We start from the raw sequence: 10,408 nt of genomic DNA on the forward strand, positions 1-10,408 counted from the left end.
GGGTACTCTGTTCAAAATCGGAAGGTGGCGAGTTCGAATCCCGTCAATCGCTGCGTCTGGTCTAGATAATCGGGATGCCCTTAAAACGCACTGGCGTCTACACTGCTCAGTTGAAGGACGTTCACTTTGTCGTCGCGTTTCTGAGCAGCTGACCGATACTGCAACGAAATTACGCAACGTTTTACGCACCGAAACGCCGTCTCCCCTAATGTGAACTTGGCAACGCGAACTGCGCGAACGCTTCCAGCGCTTGATTGCTACCTCGTCTCTATAGCGGCGGCTGCCTGCATGGCGTTGTAGCCGTAACCCCTGTGCACATTCGGAGGTGCTGCGCTACACGAGACCTTCATTTTTTGGGCAATCACAGCCATTTGTCTCTATGACCTCACAAATACCACCGGCGCAGCCGCTTCCTATACGCCTGATCGACCTGTTTTCTGATTGATTTGATTGATTTGTGGGGTTTAACGTCCCAAAATCACCATATGATTATGAGAGACGCCGTATAGTGGAGGGCTCCGGAAATTTCAACCACCGGCATGGTGTTCTTTAACGTGCACCCAAATCGGAGCACTCGGGCCTACAACATTTCTGCCTCCATCGGAAATGCAGCCGCCACAGCCGGGATTCGAGCCCACGATCTGCGGGTCAGTAGCTGAGTACCTTAGCCACTAGACCACCGTGACGGGGCGATTTGTTTTCTTGGCGCATTTTGAAGCGATGTCGTGTTCGGCCATGCGGACAAACTGTGACACAGCACCGCCAATTCTTATAGAGGTTTGCCCCATGTTCCTCGACAAGCTGCTGATTGTCTGCACATCCCTCCGTCGGCCGGAGAGGTAAAATGCGGCACTGCAAATCTATGAAACGTAGAACCACCCACAGTTCAAAAAAAAGCCCGACGTTTCGGGACCGACTCGGTCCCTTCCTCAGCCTGGCTGGGTAGAAAAGGACCGACTCGGTCCTTTTCTACCCAGCCAGACAGATTGCTGTCAAAATGTTTACGTTTAAGAACCACCCATGCATGGGCCTGACGGTTTTCCAGTTGAGTTTTACTTGACATTTCGGAATGAAATTGGTATACTGCCTTTACCGTGGTTATCCAGGGATGTTTCAAAAACAGTGTTTTTTTTTCATCCAGTTTTTGAGATGGTCGCGTTGTGCATATTCCAAAAGGTCACGCTTCATTCGTTATTGCCGAAAATTGGAGGTCAATCACGCTCCTTAACGCTGACTATAGGGTAGTTGCGATGGTAATCGTTCGTCATTTGAGGGCTCTGTTGAACACCCTGGTTGGTCATTATCAGGCTTCATCAGTGCCTGGACGAGAAATACACAGCTTGTCCTTTACCAGCCGTGATATATCCTATAGACTTTGTCGTGGTCTGCGCGTGGTTTCCTTCTGTCTTTGGACCAAGAGAAGGCATTTGACCAACTGGAACACACGTATATCTTTAATGTGCTCGCAGCTTTTGGCTTTCCTTGTTCTTTTCTGGAGTTAATCAGAAATACCTACTCTGGTATAAAAAGAACGTTAGTTCTGGATGGCTGGAAATGTCCTGTTTTTTTTTTTCGTTTACACGCGGGGTCCATCACGGATGCCCATTGTCTCCTGTGCTATTTGTGCTCAGCCTTGAGCCATTTTTATGGGCTCTAGACGCGGATTCGCGCGTCCGAGATCTTGCGCTGCCTAGCAGCAGCGTATTGAAAGTAACGGCTTTCGCTGATGACATAACCCCTTACCTTTCAGATGAAGATAGTGTTTCACACAGCCTGAGTTTATCCGTTCAGTATCGTGACATTTCAGGTGTAGCGTTGAAAGTATTTGTTCATTGGCTCTCCAAACTCCAGATTTATCTCCGTTTCCCCTGTTCAACCGGGTGCTTTCCTTCGTATTTTAGGCATTTTTATACAATTACTATGGTATCTGTGATTCTGTTTGGTCAAACACTCCCGAAGAAGCAAGGCGAAAAATCCAAGATGCACGGGATTTCGACCTTTCGCTTCTTGAGCGGAGATATACTTGCGCAGACTGTGTTTTACGGTCGTAGTTGGTATCTCTGTCACGTGCTGCTACCACCTTTGCGCATCGTGCGATCGCTGCAGTCGGCTTTGTGTTCCTTTTTCTGGTCTGGTGGCACTGAGTTAATCTCTCGTACGGCATTATCACAGCAGCGTTCCCGGGGGGGAAGGGAAGTGATTTTAAATGAAAAGAAGAGGAAAGTGAATTCCGTAACTGTCTCTTAGGGGGAGGACACCTCAACGGTAGCTCACGAGGGGTGGGGTTACAGGAGGGATTAAAAGGATAGGATTAAAAAGTAAAGAGAGTGAGGAAGGAGAGAGCGAGGTGCAGCGACAGCGAACGACGGAAGTAAGGAGAAGATAGGAAAGGTGAAGACGGTCGCAGGAGTCTGAGGACGGGGCACCACTCGACGAGAGCTCTTGTCGGCGTCAAGAGACAACGTAGGGCGAGCCCAGTCGGCCCGAGCTACGCTGTCGTCGAAGATCGGCGCCAGGAGATGGCGAAGGGTCAGCCCAGAATAGGCCAGCTAGAGCTACGCTGTCGTCGGAAATCGCGAGGAACCACCGGTAGGCACGAAATCCAGTGAGAGAATCCTGCAACGTTCCCAGGGAGGCTTTGCTTTCCTTTCGGTGTCCATATGTTGCTGGCTACTGGCCCTACGCTTTCTGTTGCGCCTTGTACAGGAAGGGGAATCCCCCGCGCGAACTCTCGCATATTATTTTCTAGGCACTCCCTTTCGGTATTTATTACCTAATGTACATCTTAACAGAGACCCACAATCAGTAAAATCTATATACTCCATTTTATGCAACAGCTGTCGCATGTCATCTTCATGTCCAGTCGGCCTGTCCTGGGTTAGATATGTTGGACCATCCTATTGCTGACACTACAGCTGCTTTGTTGCTCCCTTTAGTTCCTCCGGTTCACCACAGTCGCTCCAGTCGTGTTTCTTGGAACGCGCTGACGGCATCTTTTTCTGCCTGGCCACCTCCGGGACTTTCATGTGGCGGCTCGGGTTGGGTGCGCTTCGTATATATACCCTTGACTGTTTCGAAAGGTGGAGAATATTCTAATCAGCAACATGCCCGAACTGCTCCCTATGGGAAACAAATCGTGTTCCCAGGCAACGTGTCATCGCTCGTGTTCTTTTGGAGAGCCGTGAATGCTGGATTTCGCATTCTCGGAGAAAACCGCTTCGTTTCATCTGGGCGTTGTTCTCGAGGCCGCTTTGCCTGCCTTCTCAATGTTGCTGGTGCTTACAGTCTTTGGCGCAATCGCTGCGAGGGGGTTGCTGCAGGCCGTCACTGTCACACTCTCTTCTCGACCTTAAAGCGACTGTACACAGAGCTGCTATCCGTTCAGTCGGAGGAACTCTTCTTTCTCGGTAAGGAACAATTTCTTCGGCACTGGCCCTGCCCTGTTGTGTTCGTCTGTGAGAGACGCGTTTTGGTAGGCTGATGTGTGTTCTGCATCGACATAAATGCCATGTGAATTCGTAAAATGTAGATATTCATGTTTTATTAGTGTCTTTTATTTGTCATGTAATCTGCATATGAATAGAAATATTTTCTTTAGTTTTTTTAGCAATTTTGTATGTCTGGGCATGTCCTTTTCTGCTGAAATGTACTGTAAAAAGAAACTTTATGTCCACTGCTTGTGAATAAAATTTTCTAAACACGCAGCCCAGGGCTTCATAGGTTAACGCCACACCTTATTGCTCTGCCATAGTAGAGTACATTGTACTCTAAATCATCGAACATTTGTTCTAAACACATTACTCTTCCGGTCAACACGATCATTCTTTTTAGAAACAACTTGGGAAATTGGGCACGGCGGATCCGGCAATGCCACGATGATAAGCGGGAAACTGTTTTTCGTGCTGCGGGGTTTGCTAGGAATCGCAGCCGGTTTACCAACGGCTAGTCAGGTGCGCCACGAGGTGCGCCAAGCCAATGATGCATACCAGCCTTTGGATTCGGTCTCGTTATCAAATCAACTAGCGCCATCGCATAATGTCGTGGAACTTGTGGCGACACCTATCGAACAACGAGGAATGATGTCATCAGCAGCCGAGGATATAAAACAGATGCCTTACGATTCCCACTTCATTGGACACGGCGGACTCGGCAATGTCATGACGCTAAACAGGAAACTGTTTTTCGTACTGCAGCTTAGTTCTCATTACTATACATTTCGAAGTGACTGTCTATAGTAATTCTTCCGTGCTCCAAACGGTGCTATAGCATTGCTTATGATTGTGTGTTTATGCTCAAGTTGCTGTTGTGTGGCGATGTAGAAGTGAGCCCTGGGTCTACACAAAAGGAAATTTTTCAAGAGCTGCTTCAAGGCCAAAAGGCCTTGCAATGTGTCTTAAATGAATTAAAAGTAAAAATAGCGGACATGAAAAGGCGATAGAAAGACTTAACGTTGAAGTGTATGAAAGTAGCCCTGAACCTTCAGGACAAGCTGATTAACTGCAGTAAATGCTACAGTTGGTAGAACACGTCATCAACGTTCAAGCCAAAAAACTTAGATATGGAGGACCGGAGTAGACGATATAATTTGATACTTCATAAAATACCCGAACCATTCAATGAAACAAAAATGATGCTTAAGGATAAGGTTGTCAAAGACTTGTTCGAAGATAAACTTGGCGTGAAATGTCGATCCACTGGTCGCAATCATCGACTTGGACCTCAAAAAGGCAAGCGCCCTGTGATCATACACCTCTAATATTCCAAAGAAACAAAGTCGATCTTCGCTATTGTAAAAAAACAAAAAGGCAGCTCAATATTCGTACAGAATTACTACTCCGCATTGATTGATTAAAACTTTATTTTTGTCCTGAGAAGACGCAGGGGAGACCCCGCGCCACCCGGCTAATCCCAGGCAGGGACCGTCAAGCCGAGCTTGGCGGCCCGTTCACGGGCACTCTGGACGGCCAGGGTTTGATCCTTAGGTTCGGGGCTGCGTATCAACATTAAGAAAACGAAAACTACCCTGGGAAAATGCTATGAGTGAAAAGCAACTCGGGAAGAAGGTCTCGCTTATTCACGACAGACTAAGAATAGATAAAGAAGACTTCTATCGGGATGAAACGCTGAACAAATGTAGTAAAGCAGCAAAAACCGCACAGTCCACGCACGTGAAAGGTCAGCGCGATAATACATCAACATTATCTTGCGGCTGACACGATGTCTGTGATAGCCTTAAACAAATCCAAATATTGAATGTACACGCCCGTGATGTGAAAAAAACAAAACTGAATCCTTAGAAACTTTGTTGCTACAGTATGATCCTCATGTACCTGTTTTGACAGAAGTCTGGCTGAATGAGGAGATATGTGACAATGACATATTCCCCCCTTCTTTCACAGTATTTTGTAAATATCGACAAGCTATGGGTGGTGGTGTGGCTATCTTAGTCAAAGATAGTGTTCGGGTGGTTTCATTAGATGACGTAGTAGGTATTGAAAGCGTGTGTGTTAAAATCTCTAGCTGGGGACAGAGTTTTATGTCGTATACGCACATTAGAGACTCACGGACGCCACAACGGATGTATGAGAGACGCTGCATATTGAAATGTCAATGCACGAAAATAAGAAAATTGTTCTTATCAGTGATTTTAACCTGCCGGGAGTAGATTGGTAAGACATTGTTGCTAGTAGATCACAAACTGAACACATTAGCATTATGTTCGTTATTATGTTAAGCTATGATTTAATGCATGTAGTCCATAAATCAACTCGTGTACGGAATACATCTAGCTCTGTGTTAGACCTGGCGTTTATCAGTCGTGAAGTCAAGCCAGGGCTCTCTGATCACCATCTCGTAAGCATATTGCCACGTTCTATTTCCCAAGTTATGTTATCGTCCCAAAACACTACACAATTCTCAGTGCAAACCGCGCATGCAGTTTTCGAGAAGCTTCCGGACTGTAGTAGATCATTTCGATAAGATCACGCCTCCTTGTGGTACCTCCTTGTGGTACCTCCTTGTGGTATTTTCAGCTTTGCGACCAGAACTCCTGCAGACCCTGCACGACGATCCGACGGCAGGGCACCTCGGTGTTTCTCGCATGCTCGCGAGGATACAAGAAAGGTACTACTGGCCACGTCTTACCACCGACGTCACTCGTTATGTGAGGACATGCCGGGACTGTCAGCGACGCAAGGCACCACCGACATGGCCAGCAGGACTTCTGCAGCCAATTGAACCACCTTGCCGACTTTTCCAGCAGATTGGTATAGACTTTCTAGGGCCGTTCTCGACGTCGGCTTTCGGAAACAAGTGGATCGTGGTAGCTACCGACTACCTCACCCGCTACGACGAGACAAAAGCCCTTCCCAAAGGCAGTGCATCCGATGTAGTTAAGTTCTTCGTCGTAAATATCGTCCTGCGTCACAGCGCCCCGGAGGTCCTTATCACCGACAGAGGAACGGCATTTACTGCCGACTTAACTCAAGCGATCTTGGCATACAGCCAGACAAACCACCGCCGGACGACAGCGTACCATCCACAAACCAACGGCCTCACCGAGCGGCTTAACAAGACGATCGCCGACATGCTGGCGATGTACGTCGATGTCGAACACTAGACGTGGGACGCCATTTTTCCGTACGTGACCTTCGCTTACAACACGGTGGTGCTGGAGACGACGCAGATATCTCCATACAAATTGGTCTACGGAAGGATCCCGGCAACGACGTTCGATGCCATGTTAACCAACGTCACTGACGCAGAAAACCTCGATGTGAGTGAGTACCTTCAACGCACCGAAGAAGCCCGACAGCTCGCGCGTCTCCGTATCAAGAATCAACAGACAACCGACAGCCGCCGTTACAATCTTCGACGACGCTTCGTGGAATACCAGCTCGGTGAGCGTGTTTGGGAGTGGACGCCGATACGCCGACGTGGACTAAGTGAAATGCTTCTGCGACGGTACTTCGGACCGTACAGGGTGGTTCGACGTCTCGACCCACTTGATTACAAGGTTGTGTCCGACGGAATCACGAACTTTCAACGACGCTGATCACGACCTGAAGTCGTCCATGTCGCGCGCCTCAAGCCGTTTCATGCGCGTTGACAAACTGAAACAGTGTTTTTTTGTATTATTGTATTGTAATTTATTCATTGTACTTTTTTGCATTATTGTTGTACCTTCATCTTTAGTTAAAGCATCGTAACGATGCCTATTTCAGAGGGGGGCAATGCCACGTTCCATTTCCCAAGTTTTCTTATCATCCCAAAACACTACACAATTCTCAGCGCAAACCGCGCCTGCTGTTTTCGAGAAGCTTCCGGACTGTAGTAGATCATTTCGATAAGATCACGCCTACTCTGCGAACTGTACAGATTACGTTTACCAGGCACAGGTTCGCCCAACATAAAGTCTCCTGTCTTCGGCCACGTCACGACCCCGTGACAATATCGTTACCGCTTCAACAACTACAAAAGTATAAGCACGTCTCTGCACGTTCCTTCAATGACTTTTCGCATGCCAATGACCCAAGCATTATCGATTACATGCAAAACTGTTTGATTGATTTCGAGGGCAACAACGCTCACTTACTTTGGAACATGTTCAAAGACATGTGTCACTATTGCCTAGATAATTTCGTCCCCAATAGAGCTCTTGCACAAACGATGGTAACACTGGGCGGTGGCGTCCAAGGTAAAGGAAGAAACGACCACGAAAAGCGTGCATCCGCTGGGCCCCGTTCTTTTCTATTCCGCCTTCGTTGTGCAAGCGGCGTTTTATGCGACTGTTTTCCCCACGACCGGGTGAGGAAGTGATATTTTTTTGCCTTCTGCCTCTAAATGCAGACAGGCTAGTTGAGTTTCACCAAATCAGGTCGACGACAAAGCGTTTCTGCGACCGCAGCTACAAATTCAGCGTAGAATTGCGTGGGACGCCGCTGCCATAACGAAGGCGGATTATGAAGGAACGGAGCCCGGCGGATATGCACGCTTTTGGGGCAGTTTCTTCCTTAACCATGGACGCCGCCGCCCAGTGTTGCCGTCGTTTTTACAAGGGGTCAATAAACTGAAGAAAGTTCAAAAGCAACCGACTTGGGTGAATCGCAAAATCGTTCAACTAAAACGCAGGATAAAGATATAAAAAGAAACATGCAGAAAATGACAATATAAGACAGATGGATGACCTCGCACGTGCACTTCCCGAAGGAAAAGAATCTTAATTTTATTGAAATATCGCTTCCTAACTTCATAAAAAATATTCTGATAAATTTTGGCAGTACATAAAAGATAACAACAAACCAGTTACTAAAATATCAGTTGACGGTAAGCCGGAGACAGATCGGTGTGACATTGCTCAATACTTCAATAGCTGCAGACTCTCAAAGTGTATTCATGTATATAGCGCAACTGTATGCGCTTGTGACGTCACATTGCCCAAACTATCAAATGCGAGTTTTGTATTGTATGCCGACGTATTTAATTTGCTACTTGAAAACTAAGGGTTCTTGTGGTCCCGATGAAATCCCTAACATATTTCTCAAGCGATATGCCGAGCTTCTTGCCAACTTTCTTGCAATTTCGTTTCGTGTCTCAGTCACTGCACAATTACCTGATGACTGGAAGAGAGCCAGGGTTGTTCCTGGGCTCAAGAAAGGTGACAAGACACTTATACAAAATTATCGTCCAATCCCAATGCTGCAAAATTGTGGAGCATGTTATAGCTAACTGTTTTCGTGAATTTCTGGAAAGCAATGCTGCACTAACAAAACATCGTCATGGCTTTCGAAAAGGGTATTCAACGATAACCAAATTAATAACAATAGTTCATTCGTTCGTTTCATCTCCTGATTCTAACCACCAAATAGACGTAATATTTCTTCATTTTATCAAAGCTTTTGACAAGGTTTTGCATGATAAACTCTTCTTAAAACTTAGAATTCTTGGCGTCCCAGAACTTTTAATTAGATGAATTTCTGCTTACCTGACTAACAGGGGTGCCACAAGGCAGTGTCCTATAGACCCCCTGCTTTTCTTGGTTTATATTAATGTATCGTTAACGTAGTAAGCCCTGGTGTTCAAATCCAATTATTTGAAGATGACTGCGTATTGTTCAAAGAAAATTTTCATCCCGATAATCAAGTTGAGTTAAATAGCAATTTAAATAACGTATTGCAGTGCTGCATGCGAAAAATGGGGAATGGTTCTAAACGCTGATAAAGCCGTGTACTCCTCCCTATAACGCGTAAAAAAAAACCCCAGCTTTTTAATTACAAGCTTGGTTCTTCGCCACTTAGGCAAGTCGATAGCTATAAATACTCAGGTGTTACATTAACGACTACCTTATCGTGGAATAAACATATTAATATTATTTCCTCCTCTGCATTTAGAAAGCTCTGCTTTCTAAAGCATAAGCTTCATGATGCCCCAAGCAACGTTAAATTACTGTCATTTTACTCTTTAATAAGGCGTAAGTTGGATTACGCAAGTGCAGTTGGGAACCGTACACTCAAACTAACATCAAGTGCCTGGAAAGAATACAGAGGAAATCAGTCCGGTTCATTTTTAACAAGTTCTCACGAGTCGGCCCTCCTTCCGTTATAATGAAAGCTAACAGCATTGCCCTTCTTAGCGCACGTCGAAAACAGATAAGGAATCGACCTTCTTTCTCTTCTTCTCAACCGCAAACTTGCGATGAACGCATCGCCGTACCTGACATTTTTATCAACTGGACCCACAAGGCATCATCCCGCTAAAACCCTAACACCTTATTTCTGCAGAACAGACGCTTATAAGTACTCATATTTTCCGCGCACGGTGTCAGATTAGAACGGAACAACTCAGGCATCCACATAGAATCTATTTCTCCTTCGCTCTAAATAGCATTGTCTTGCAATTCCATGTTTACGATCTTTTATGACAGACTTTTTCTTCTGTTCTTTTTTTTTCACTTCTTGTATGTGTCGTTTTTATTGTATACATATGTATTTATTACTTTCTCGGCTTGAGCAATGAAAATGATCAGATTTATTGTTCTGCATTTAATATGTATTTGTTTTTACAGTAATCGCACAACACATGAAGTATGAATTTGTATAGCATTCTTTTTCTTTCCTTTTTTCAATACATTCGTTATTACGAAATACTTTTCTATGTCGCTCTTTGTGTGTACTATATGACTCCATGAAACACCCACTCCAAACAATCTTTTATGTCACTTATTGCATAAACTATGTCTTTTCTAAACTTCCCACCTGCTTGGACCTAAGAAACTGCAGTATGTAATAATTAAAGTAAATAAACAAAACAAAGTAACCATGCCTTGCCTTCATTACTAAGAAGGTGAGCTAGTGTTTGTCATTCCACTGGAACTTTTTATTGGTATTATTGTTGTTGCTTTCTTTGTTCT

This window comes from Rhipicephalus microplus, chromosome 10, assembly GCF_043290135.1.
Source record: "Rhipicephalus microplus isolate Deutch F79 chromosome 10, USDA_Rmic, whole genome shotgun sequence".
NCBI lineage: Eukaryota > Metazoa > Arthropoda > Arachnida > Ixodida > Ixodidae > Rhipicephalus > Rhipicephalus microplus.